The sequence below is a fragment of the Macadamia integrifolia genome, chromosome 3 (genome assembly GCF_013358625.1).
Source record: "Macadamia integrifolia cultivar HAES 741 chromosome 3, SCU_Mint_v3, whole genome shotgun sequence".
NCBI classification, from domain to species: domain Eukaryota; kingdom Viridiplantae; phylum Streptophyta; class Magnoliopsida; order Proteales; family Proteaceae; genus Macadamia; species Macadamia integrifolia.
The window spans coordinates 33,727,212-33,741,537 of record NC_056559.1 but is presented as its reverse complement, the minus strand read 5'-3'; the positions used below and the strand labels follow the sequence as shown (position 1 = coordinate 33,741,537).

General features: G+C 37.8%; 1 pseudogene; it reads right to left on the bottom strand.

The window, feature by feature from the left end:
* Positions 1-1,105: 1,105 nt before the first annotated feature.
* LOC122074387 lies at positions 1,106-7,114 on the bottom strand (annotated as a pseudogene).
* Positions 7,115-14,326: the final 7,212 nt, after the last annotated feature.

Sequence of the window (14,326 nt, the reverse complement as noted above, 5' to 3'; positions counted from 1 at the left end):
AAAAGAATCTTACACATCTAGTACAAGAAGCTCAGTAAGTTTCCTGATATAGTACCCTCATCAAATTTCTTTCAGGCATTACATTGTAGGTTAGGTGGTAACTCTTCTTCCTTTATGCAGTTAACACCTCTTCCTTCCATGTACTCAAATTCCAATCCAAATTTATCCATCTTCCAAGCCCAGACCACAGAGATTCAATGTTCCTTCTGTTACATACTTCAGAATTAACCCACTAGTCCTGTGTCCTTTATGTTCTGCACACTCTTTTTTTTTCCTTGCATGGTTTTTTTTCCTACAGACAGATCAATCAACTAAAGCCAATTCACAAATGGTGTACTAATCCTCTTTCCTTTAATGGTGTGCACACATCTTTATCTTCCTTTGACTGGTTTGTTTCTACAGACCCATCTCCTAAAATTACCCCACAAGTAGTGGTAGTCCTCATTAAGAGTAAACAATTTTCCATCATTAACGAAGGCCGCAGTACTCTCTCAGGTTTGAAAATCTGGGAATGGAGATTCTCAAGCTTATATTTGCCACTAGTCTCTCCTTTCAAGTACAGCAAGTTTCAGACAGAAATACCCAGCATCTAAGCCTGCATATTTTCTTGATGCTGCCGGCAACTTTTTTTTCTTTCGATTGTCTTGTATCTACAAACACATCCATCACCTAAAGCCACTCCATAAATGTACTATGGTCCTCATCAGCATTGCAATCTTGCATAAGCAATCGAGGAGGTGATATGTGATATTTGAAAACATAGGAAAGGAGATTGCTAGGCTTCTGATCACTGCAGATAATGGATTCAGCCTCTACTGCAGGTGATTGGCTGGCTTTGATCCTGATTCCCATTGGGTTCTGAGGCTAAAAGTGCTGCCACTTCCATTTTGGAGCTTTCTGGTAGTATTAGTTGTGACAGTTCTCTTAATCATGTTAAGTTCACTGGGAATGGTTGTACTATATCCCTCTTTAGACTTCTATTGTCAATTTTTTTTTTTGGGGTGGGGGGGGAGGGGTGGGGTGAGGGAAGGTGTGAACGAGGAGGCATGAACCCAAGACCTTCTGGTAGGATGGGCTTTAGCACTCCCTCTTAGACTTTTGAGACTTTTGGAAAGAAAAGACTTCATATCTCATTCCTTCTTTCTTATTTGGGTTTTTTAACTGAAATTTAGTTTTCCCTGTTACATAACAGAGTATACAATTTCATAAATATCTAGCAGGAAATAGTCTTTAAATTTTTACTTTCCCTTTCATTGGTAGTTGCTGAGGCCTCACATAGAGCTCCCATGGCAGCTGGACCAGTATTCAGCCACAAGCTTAGAAAAGTAGGAGTTGACTTCCATGAGTTTCGAAGGTTCATCAAATTCCACCAGTTTCGCTACAACATCAAGATCCAGAGTCAGATTCATGCAATTAAAATAACAAAAAGACCAAATCATCATACTCCAACATCATCAAGTCATGATCAGGTTTTCATAAGATCCTATTTGTGTATCAGCTTCAATGGAGCCAGAGTCCAGTCCGTTTTACTCTGGCCTTTGGCTGTGCTTCCCGAATACCTATGCATATATCATACTGTATCTTGAAAAGAGGGAAGTATACCATAAGAGAGGACCATGACCATGTCACTGTCTATAACAGTGGGGAATCTGTGGGCCACAGTTACCACAGTGCATCTTGAGAATTCCTGCCTGATGATTCTCTGTAGGACAGCATCTGTTGCCGAATCAATTGAAGCAGTTGCTTCATCTAGAACTAGAATTCTATTTCTTTTGAGAAGAACTTGACCCAGGCAGAAAAGCTGGCGTTGCCCGGCACTCCAGTTTTCACCTTCATCACTCACTGTTGGACCAAGAAAAATTGATAACAAAATATTTTCATTTAATTAGAACTGTATATAATCGAATAATTTCATTTTCTTTCTAGTGGCTAAAATTCAACTCACCTGATGAGTCTAAGAGATTTGGAAGACTAAGAACTGTACTCTTCAATTGGCACTTCTCTATGGCCTGCAAAAAGGAAACATGATGAGGTCCTTGGTAATTAAAATATGTACATTAACACATGAAATCTCAGATGGAAAACTAATCAAATTAGTGCCTAATGCATGAAGTTTGCAGTTATCAGAATTATTAAAGATTTGAGCTCAATCCTGCATATTCAATCAAATGAAATCTAATGATATGCAACTGAAAATATCCAGAGGTCAGATTTTTTGGCATTAGGATCAGGTGGATACCTCCCAAATTTCATTGTCAGAATAGAGGCCTAGAGGATCCAAGTTAGTTCGAATGCTACCCCTAAAAAGAGCTGGTTCTTGTGGGATGATGCTGAGTTTCATTCTCAGGTCCTTCAGTCCAATAAAGCAAATGTCCAATCCATCTATGAGAATTCTCCCGCTCGCAGGTTCTACGAGATGGAACAAAGCACTTATCAATGTAGTCTTGCCGCTACCAGTTCTTCCAACAACTCCTACTCTAGTTCCTTCTTTGAAAGTACAGCTGATTCCCTTGAGAACTAGTGAGCATTCGGGCGATATTTTATCCGAAACCAACAGATGAATCCATGAAAAAAATTGAGATTAACAGTGGTTTGGGAAGCAACCGAGCATTATGATACCCAGATGTCCAAGACCTCAGGGTACAGGGTCAATGATATTTACGTAAAATGTTTGAATTCTCCAAATATAAAAGACTTGGTACAGGCTAAACAATAGAAGACACTAACCCATAGCCCTTAACCATTTTGTAGTGTGCCACATGATAACATGAAAATATGGATACGTGGAGGGAATTCAAGTGTCTGAAGTAAAAAATAAAGATAAATGAATTTGAGAGATCACCTTCAAATCAAGCAAATCTATCCTTCCCTGGGAGGGCCATGAGGATGGTGGCCTTTTGTCGTCCACAATTGCAGGAGGTTCTGATGGTATGTGCATGAATTGTTTTATCCGTTCAACAGATACAATATAGTTGGCTAAGCTACGGTACCATCTAGATGTAAACACTAGGGTACTGGTCAGTGTGAGAGCATAGGAAAGAGAGAGCCCAACAAATCTGCAAAAGAGCAAAAAGTAATTATGAGTTGAGCATTCTTTGACAGTAAAAGATAGACCTCATGATCAAAATACCTGGAGTAACAGCACCCTGTGGAAGCAAAACAAGGAGAAGAGCAATGGTGAATAGGGTCGAATTCTGGAGCAGTTCTATTCTTATGACTAACCATTCCATGGCAGCATTAGAATGAAAGAAAAGTTTTGCATCCATGTCAATGAGCTTTAGGTAATTCTGGAAGAACCTGTCCATCATATCAAAAGCTCTTATTGTGACCACTCCAAGTGATGTCTCTGCCGCATAGGTCATAACAGGTGCTTTGGTTGTTCCATTAATTCTTATCAGCTCCCTTGCAGAGGCTAGACAGTATCTCTTTATTTAAACACCAAAACAAAATAATGTCTTCAGACTTCTCTGATCAAAATTAACCACAAAGACCAAATGGAGAGTTCATACGAGTACCACCTGAACATAACTTGTAGCTATCATAGCAAGAATTGCTACGAAGATAATTTGCCATGTGACTGAGGTTGCGACTCCTATGTTTCCTATTACTTCAATGGCACCGGCCATCACAAATGACATGGAGAAAGGATGTCGAAATCCAACACACTTAAATCTGATGATGCCTGCAAGATATGCAACCAAAATTACTAAGCGTTAGTTGCCAATGGATTTTGAAGGCATTATAGTTCCTTTAAAAATATAGTCAAACACATCCTTAGCATAAAGTACATCTTTATCCACACAATTATTTTGGCCATAAATCAGCACTTCATAATTGCAGGCATGGCAGTCCATTGATAAAAAAGACAAACTTACCCGTGTTAGATCCTACCAATAGGAGTTGAATCAAAGAAGAGCATGGGAGCCTTGAATACTGAATTGGTGAAACCCGAAAAGAAACTTTTGAAGCCTTCAATCCTAGATGGGCTGCAAACCAGGACCTTAGAAATGCAAATACTGCACTAGTGGCTGAAATTCTTGCATAGGTTCCAGTTAAGATGCCACTGCCGATTTGAGGAATCTGAATAGCGACAGCAAGCCAATGGGTTGCAGCAAGCTGGAGAGCAATAAAAGCAGTCTGAGAAAATGTACTTAAACCAAGAAGAAGTGATCCTTTCGAGACACTTAGGTAATTCAAGTATGGCTTCCAACCAACATCACCAATCTCCTTCTCTTCATCTTCTGTTAGCTGGATTCCAGCCTGAGGCTTCAATGAAATCTCCGCCTCGCTGTTCTGTTTCTTGGGGTCGATTCCCATAGACCGATCCAGTCTATTTACTTCTGATTCACCCCTACGTCCATTAATTTCAGGATCCAATACTGTTATTGCATCTTTATGTGCATTCACAAGCTGTTCAAATGCTGTGCCAGCTGTCAAGAGGTCCTTGTAACTTCCCATTTGAATGATTTCTCTACCTTCCATAACCTGGAAAGCGAGAAGAAAATGATTATCAATATGTTTTTGTGAATGCAGAGACAAATTAGGAAGGATAATTAAAAGCATGCATGATCACCAAAATTCTATCTGCTGCAGTCAGAAACTCGACTTGATGAGTTACTAGAATGACAGTTTTCTTTGCCAGAGCACCCATTACACAGTCCTGCAATTACTTCGTTCTAGTCAGAAACTACAGAAAAAAATGTATTTCCACATGTAAATCAATTGCATTTAATGCATACTTTTATGCCTATGCATGAAAACATGAATAAGCATCAATGGAACCAATCTATAGAAAAGACTTTAGCTTATTTTCTTACATTGAATAGAATGGCAGCTGTGTGAGCATCTACTGCACTAAAAGGGTCATCAAGAAGATAGATATCTGCATATTGTAGACTGCTCTAGCAAGTTGTATCCTCTGTTTTTGTCCTCCACTTATGTTGAGCCCTCGCTGCCCAATTTCTGTGAGGTCTCCATGATCAAAGCTCTCTATATCTTTATCAAGTGCACATACTTTAATAGCCTTACTATATCTTGTCTTGTCCATTGGCTTTCTGAAGAGAATATTGTCACGAATTGTTCCACTCTGAATCCAAGATTTTTGAGAAACATATGCAACAGTCCCAAATACATCAACCTAACACAAGCAACAAGTATCAAAAGTGCACTGAAATAAAATTTGGACCTGAAGAAGCTTTCTAGAAGTAGAATGAGTTTAAACTCTTACAGTTCCTGAGATTTTGGGTATTTCCCCTAGTATAGCATACAAGAGGGATGATTTCCCAGCACCGACAGGCCCACAAACTGCAACTTTTTCTCCCTTTCTTACTTCAAAATCTATCCCCCTTAGAGTAGTGGCAGTTGTGTATGGATCCCAACTGAAAGCACCAGCACGGATTCTAAGTATATTTGCTGAATCTTGTGGTTGGATCCTCTGCACATGCTCATCATTGAGCTCATCTTCCAGCAAAAACACTTGAAGGTGGTTGAAAGATACCTTCACTTGAATCAACATAGACAGAGCATCAGGAATTGTTCTTACAGGCTCTGCAACCATCCGTAGTGCTGCAAGGACTGTGAAAATGGTGCTGGCATCCAATGGGGCAGTTCTCCAAATGGCACATCCCATGAAGATCACTGAAGAAACGATCGTAGGAGCCAGCCAGTATAATGCAATGCCATAGGCCTTCTTAACCTGCAACTCAGTTAGCCATTCAAATTCCTTTTTATGGAAGGATTCAATCAAGTTCTTGAACTTAACTTCCCATGACTGTAACTTAATTATTTTCATATTGTTTAGGATCTCAGAAATGTCTCTGAGTCGTTCATCTTGGGCAACCATGATTCGAGATTGACAATTCTGAAGGAACTTTGCGAAGGGGACATTTAGAAAGGCACAGATGATGAGGGGAACCAAACCAGGAAGAACCCCCACACCCACAATAAAAAAAAGTACACCGATGCCAAGGAACAATTGCACTGTAAGACTCCATCCCAAGTGAAACCACCATGGGAATTCACCCATGCGAAAAGCATCAACTGCAATGTAGTTCACAATCTCCCCTGTTGTGTGTCTTCTCCTCCCTAGACTAGAGAGCTTGAGCTGCTTCTGGTAAACAGCAACCATCAAAGACTCTGTGACCTTGATGATCACCAAGCAACCAACTAGGAAGACACCATCAATTGTATTTTCCTCCTTGCGCATTGAATACTGCACAAAGGCATAGAGGAGCAGTGGAAGAACCACGACTGCCACTGTCCTAAGAAAGGCATAGACTCCTATAATTATCATCTCTTTCATGTAAACTTTAGCCAAGGCCTGTATAACTAAGTTGTGAGTATTTTTTGAGTTCTTATCCCTCCTAAGACAACCCCATGCATCATAAAATTTTTGGTATGCTAAGAAGGCTTCATCTTCCGAAGCTAAATCTGGGACATCATCAAGGTTTAATGGTTTTGTGTAACTCAAATGCAGCAGAGGGTGAAGCCAAGAAAATGTCAAACGGCTAATGAAACTGGCTTCGCATAACTCCGTTCGCCGTGTATCATATTTTCTAACTAGAGGTTCAGACAAACTCTGGTTTGGGATGTTCTGAGAAGCTGACTGACTGAAGTGTTTCCAAGCACAAAGGAGAAGCATTAGGTTGGCAGGCCAAAAAACTATGTCTATCATAAGAATGCCTTGCTTTTTTAACAACACTTCCACATTCAATGCAGAAGTCAGTAAAGAAAAGGAGATCCACCAGACTATAACTAGAACTCTCACCCATCTGATCCTCCGAACGATCAAGGAAACTGCCAAAGATATCCAAACCAGTCCCCTGACAAAATCAACTACCCATCACAAATTTCTAGCTTCATCATTTCTGTCCAATACATCCAGAACACCAAAAATTATATATATAAAACTAATGACAGCACAGTAGACTGAAACAGTTACATACTGTTTTTGTCTATCCCCATTGATATCACTCTGTCTAACAGAACCAAGAACCCAAAGCACAAAGAAAAGAAAGAGAAACAGCACATTTAAACCATCTATCATAAGATTCTGAATGCAAAGAGATCCCAAATCAAAATTTCCTTCACAAAGCCAATACTTCCAACCTGCATATTAATACAAACGTGAAAGAAAAACTTACAAATAACCACAATATGAATTCTGCTAAAAAAAAAAAGGAAAATTTGGAGAATATCATAAAACACGAGAATGAAGAGAATCAATGTCATAGATAACTAATAAAATTTATGATTAAAAAATAGAGCATAGCAAACAGAGGAAAGAGAAAGTCGAGCAATACAAAGAACAAGAGGTGACAAAAACAGAGAAATTAAATGTGAACAAACTCAATAGAAACTCTTCACAGGAATAAAGGATGAAAAAAATCAGATCTTCAGGTAGCTTGAAAAAGAAAATAGAATAACAACATAGTAATATCTGAACAAATGTAAAGAGAATGCAAGGAAGATAATTATTATTATTATTTTGTGGGTTTAAATTATCATGAGAAAATTAAAGAATGATTAAAAAAAATCTCTTACATTAGTTTCAATTTAATAAAACTTCAGGAACTTGATGAAATCTTAAATGATAAGATTGGAGGCAACATTTTAGACTTAAAAAAAAAAAAAAAAAACAAAAAAACAAAAAAACAAAAAAGCAAAAAAAACAAAAACAATTCATCTGAAAAACATGAAATAGGTAGTTGGTGAGGTGGCCATTCGGCCTCATCATGGAATTACTGTGATAACGGTCACAAGAAGGAGAAATTTGGGGGCGATTCCGTTGATTGGAAAAGAGCCGTTTTTCAACGGATCTATTGGCTCTATAAAAGAGCTGGAAAATATACGAAGTGAATCAACAAGTTGGAGCCCCAAAAATCTTGTGCTATCTCCGGTTTTGACTCTTCTCTTCTGTCTCCATAGTACAACACTGGTATCAGAGCTGTTAAAGCAACTGAAAAGCTCCCCTGTGCCCTGCTCTAGGAGGAGAAAGTAGCAGCGATGGTCAACTGCTCAAGAAGCCTTGCTCGTGGAAATTTTTTGCTGGATAAGGGGGAAGTCCTGACCTCGGACCCACCATGTCTGAAACATCAAGATCGCCGGAGTGATCGACCCCGTCTGGTTTCAGCAACCGATATATTCACCCATGCCCCTGTGGTCATTTGTTCTTCTTGGAGATCAGCAACCACTGCCGCACTTGAAGGGTCCTTGAACCAATCAAGGAGATCTAGATGCAGAGATCAGATCTGAGTAAACAATGTCATATTCGACAGGCGGCGACGATACGGACGACTTCGACGAGTACGATCCCACCAGCGGAGGTTATGACCTTACTCTTACCGCCGGCCGGCCCATTCGCCCTTCCACCTTAGACCTGCTACCCGATCTCCTCCTCCTCTTGCTTGATCCTCCTACCGCAAATAATAGCTGCGCCTCCATCACCAAGGACGCCATCAACCAAGCCGGCAAGGCTCTCCTGCTTGACCCAAGAGACGCCGCCGCTCACTTCCTCATAGTCTTAGCGCTCGATCTGCAGGCCCACAAGTTTTCCGCCCTCAGATCCCTTGACGTCGGAATCACTACTGTTGTGCCAATGACCGTAATAAAGTTCGTCTTCTCTGTCGTCCGCTTCTATTACAGATCGATTGCTCCGTCAATGGAAAGGATGCCACCACCGACGATGGTCTACAATTAAGCTTTTTGGCTGTTTTGCGTGCTGGACTTGGACTCAAGTGGCATTGCGACTCTCGCCTTTGAAAGAAGGAAAGGAAGCACAATCCCTCCGTCCTCCCGATGCCAATACCGATGCCGACAGTGGTATCGTGCCCGATGGTAATCGTGACTACATTCCCAGGTAAGTATATTATATAAACAACAACCAATATAATAGTGATAAGTGAACCCATGTGATGTCATATGTGTATTAGTTAGCTTGTCTTGTTAGTTTAATATTTTATTGTCTTCTGTTTTCAAATAATATTGAATATGCTGCCATTATAATATATGAGATGCACTTTATTATAATCAATATTTTAATGTTTATCCACACGATTGAGTTATTGCATTCAAGATATTGTCTAAAATTACATAAGGTGTCGTTTGTGGATAGAAATTCTGAATTTAATATCATGTTATTATCATTATTGGTTAATGGGTTTTGGTATTGTGAATATACGGTATTCTAAGAGTTCATGTGTTGAATGCATTCTTGTTATATGTTGTCTGNATCTAGTCATGTGGTCACTCTGTCAACATCTGGGTCAGTGAGAGTACGTGCACAGGCATCCATGTAGAGGGGCAAGAGCATCTTTCCATGACATTCCACGCCAAAATATATTTACAATTTGTTGAAGGAGGTGGTCCAAGAGGTGGGGATAGAGAATGTTCTCCAAGTGGTGATGAACAATGGTAATAACTTCAAGAAGGGGCGAGAGAGACTGAAGAACAACATGTACTGCCCATAACCATGAGAATTTTCAGCTTATTAGTGAAAACCACAAACTTGAAAACTTTGTTCAAGACATCTAATATCGTTAAGGACAACTGAAACAACCATCGGCGACTGTGACACATTGTTAGCAAGATAGCATGTAAGAGCTTGAGAATTTCATTCAATTGAACCCGATGAATCCAAGCAACTGGAATCATTTTCAAACCAGCCTATTTTTTTTCCTCCCTTGATAATTGTGGATCAGTTCTTGTCCTTTAACTTTCCTCTTCTCAGATTATTCTTTCATTTCTAACTCTGTTATACTTCTACTAACACTCTTATACTATCCTATGCGCTATCATTGATGTGATGTGGGAGATTCCTCTTACACTGGCATCATGGGTAACCCTCTTCCTACTTTTTGTTTATGTGGGAATCGGGTCTATTATACACTGAATCTACAGTTTCAACATATAGTTTAGACTATTTCACTTTGTTGTCAATTATCATTGTAATAACCCATCTTAATTTAATTTAAACTATGACTATGTTGGACCATTTTAGGAATGACACCACCGTTTCTCACTCACAGTGGTGAGATGGGATCTAAGAGGACCATGAGTTGCAAAGGCAACGGGAGAATTACCTTGCACATAGGGTTCGTGCAGTTTATTTTACCTTTCCTTATGTAGTTGTTATTGGGCTTTTATCCATCATAGGGCTTAACAACACAGTGGTTGAGATATAACTTACAATAACCGGGAATGTTGCACTTGTGCCTTCTCAAATTTTAGCTTTTAATAACAGGTGATGCACCGGATAGTGTCAACGTCGGTGATCTGTGGATGACAATAATCTACTGCTTAGTTGGACAGGATGACCCTCATGCCAATGCAGGTGTTGCTAATCAAACTGGAGAGGTTTTAGACCTCCAAAACTTGGTAGTAAGTATCCTAACCTTGTTACTTTACTCTACTTAAACATGGTACGGAGGTATACCCTAGTTAGTGTGCACAAACCCTTATGGGAACCCCCTCCCCAATTGCGTATAGAGACCAAAGAAGTTCAGTCAAAACTGGTGCAATAAGGTCCACCGGTTGATTAACTTACCGACGGGTGGTGATCTACCATTTAATCAACCTACCGGTGGGTGGTAATCTACCGGTTAGACTTACCAGTGGATCTATACTATCAGAATTGGGTTATTTAGTGCGGGACCCAACATATCGTAGTCACACTTTTTTATATGTTGCCCTATGTATGGACTATCAATCCTAGCATCCGATTAATAACTTATGGAGTCAAAGTGCTGGGTCCACTTGGTCCAATAAATTGATTAATGGGTTTGGATATTGGGCTTATCCAAGGCAAACAAGCTTTAGTTGTTTTGGCCTATATATATAGTGTGACACCCAAGAATACGCCAAGTATCATACCCATCTAGGAGATCGGTGAGGTGTTCCCACTAAGAATACGACAAGTACCAGGGGGTTTGGGAGATCGGTAAGGGTGTATAAAATTTAGTCCCACATCGCTTATGAAGAAATTGTTGGACTAATTAATAACATCTAACCTCCTTAACATTGCACAACGCGTTTTAAAGCCTTGAGGCCCATGGGCCAAAGAGGACAATATTGTGCAAGATTAATGGAACACGTTGACAATATATAGAATGATGGTAGGCACCAACCCTACATGAAAATAAAAGATCTTCTCTTCCAATAAAAGATGTTAGAATCAAGCTTATGCACATATACAAATTATTCATACAATTAATATGTGTCAATTAAAATTCAATAATACATTATGATGTCACTTTTCAGGATTAGACTTAATAGACTTACCCCAATAGTTGTCAACACTTTACTTACCCGAGTTTTTGAGAATTTAAATAAATATTATGCTAGCCCACCACGTAAGGATATTGTGCCAATCACATTTTAATCAATTTGTATATAAAAATCCCTCTTTCAAAAAATAATTGCACTACATTTTAATCAATGTGGACCAATCTAAAATTTGGGTTGAATATAAACCAATCACTCGGGTCTTAATCAAAGAATTGACAGAAACATTAATTAATTCTCTGGACCTGAATGATAGACACACGATACCTACCAGAAATAAAGAACTATTGACTAATAATCCCCTCTCCAAATTAGATTTATGCACTTGTTCTGACAATATATAGCATGATGGTAGGCACCAACCCTACATGAAAATAAAAGATCTTCTCTTCCATTAAAAGATGTTAGAATCAAGCCTATGCACATATACAAATTATTCATGCAATTAATATGTATCAAATAAAATTCAATAATACATTATGATGTCACTTTTCAGGATTAGACTTAATAGACTTACCCCAACAGTTGTCAACACTTTACTAACCCGAGTTTTTGAAAATTTAAATAAATATTATGCAAGCCTACCAAGTAAGGATATTGTGCCAATCACATTTTAATCAATTTGTATATAAAAACCCCTCTTTCGAAAAATAATTGTACTGCATTTTAATCAATGTGGACCAATCTAAAATTCGGGTTGAATATAAACCAATCACTCGGGTCTTAATCAAAGAATTGACAGAAACATTAATTAATTCTCTGGACCTGAATGATAGACGCATGATAGCTACCAGAAATAAAGAACTATTGACTAATAATCCCCTCTCCAAATTAGATTTATGCACTTGTTCGGTATTCACTCACATGAACACCAATTGAGCAAAACACTAATGACAAAAGACAAATTGGGAAACTAATTCCAAAGCTGATTAGAAACAAGAAATTCAAAACAGAAAGTATATATCAAAAGATAAGGAATTTTAGGGTAACAGTCACTTTCACGATCAATTACAACAACTATTTTGTGTGTGTGTATGAGAGAGAGAGAGAGAGAGAGACTTGTTAATTACCTAATCTCAACCTAATTCTATCATTAAGTTAGAAATCAACAAAACCAATGATGGTTAAATGTTTTAAAAGTGTTTTCTAAGTGGGAAATGAATTTTTTTTCCTAGGAAAATAAACTCAATAAAGGAACATCACTAACTTTGAAGATTAGAAATCAACAATAAACCCACTGGACGTCATCATAGTGCAAAGGAATTTGAAATAGATATACATTTAATTCAGATTATTGAAAGAAATTTGAAAAATTATATTATCTTCTTAGGATATGCTTCTATTAGACAAGCAAAAAAAGAGGTGGAAATGTCTATATTTAAGCTTTTTAATTTTCAAGAAAATTAAAATAAAATTTTTTAATGGTGTGATAAATAATATTTTTTAGTAATTTCTATAAAAATCTTATATAGTTTTCCAAAAAAATGGTAACAAGTACGTAAATGCATTACAAAATTTATGGTTTATGATACCAATCCTCTATACATTGTCAATTGTTAGTAACTATACTTATTCAATGGGCTTTTCCTAGTCAGTTTAGAATTTCTACTGTGTTGTAGTTTCATTGGTTCTTAACTATCAACATATCGTCTATATCACTCATTTTCATACTTCCATTTACTAATATTGATTTTCCATTTGTCAGAACTAAATATTTGAATAAAGATAAAAATAATCTTTAATTTTTCAAAAAATTTATATTTATATATATATATATTCTTCTTCTTATTTAAATTTTATTTTTATCTACAAGATTTAGTATATGTTGTTGGGTCACTAAAATTGACACTTCAACAAACTAGAAGGTAAATCACCCCTCCCCTTTTCTACTACAACTATGGGTTTTGAGAATGGGGTTTGAGGATGGTGATCAAGAGCTTGCCCTGGTGGTTAGCATTTCTCTCTGAGGAGATTGCTTCAGGAACTTGGTCAGCTGATCAAGTTTTGTTGTAAAACTTGTTTGAAAATAAGATTCAAAAATACTTTTATTTATTAGTTTAAAACTTGGTTTTCCCTCCAACAAGCTTGTTTAATTTGGAATTGCTTTTGAGAAAAAAAAAAATTTTATGTGAGAAATTTAGTCCAACATTAGAAGTGGAAGAGAATAACAAGAGATTAATAAGTAAGAATGAAATTTTAAAGGTAAGATGTAAGGGTTCCTTAGAAAGAGGTATTTCTCCTCACTCATTTCTAGGTTGTTCCGGGGTGCGATGGACTTTGGATGACATGCAGCGGTGCCCACATCTCGTTACATGTCTTCTAAAAAAACACTCAAAAGCCGTTTTCAATGACTATTTTCAGAAAATCGCCTCTTGGAAAGGGTTGAAGGTGGTTTTCACCTTTATAATTAGGAGTCATCCCTGGCCATTCAGAAACAATTCTTAAGTAATATTCTGTCTTTCTCTCTTTCATCTTGATTTCTCTCTTAGAACCCATATGTTCAGTGTCAATATTTCATACGCTATTTCCATTGTTCTTTTTGTGAGTTTTAAGCTACACAACTTGTAAAGACTCACCTGTCTGCACCAAGAGTGGGTGTCTATGCTCTTAAGGAAATTGCATTATTTGTTTCTTCCTGGTGCATATGGAAATTGCACGTTAGTACACCTCAACTTTCATTTTCATCTTCATAGTTGGTTCATCATATAATTCTGAAGGTCTTGCACTTTCCTAAAGTCAAATAAGTCATACATATCGATCATCTCAATAGTCTATTCTTTGTATTTTAGGAGAACAAGTCCTCTTGACGGCATCTAAGTTATAGAATTATTAGTATATTAACTTCCTACTTTTCTACAAGGTTGCCGTCCTCTTGGGCACTCATTCTCTCTCCTCCCTTTTCTAATTCACCATAAGAAGTATTGATTGGCAGATTGCAAAGATAAGCTAAGAAAACACAAAATAAGCAACCCCAACAATATGGCAGAAATAGTTGTAAGACAGAGGGCTTTCTTCATGCAAGTGTTCCACCCGGACAAAAAAGAAA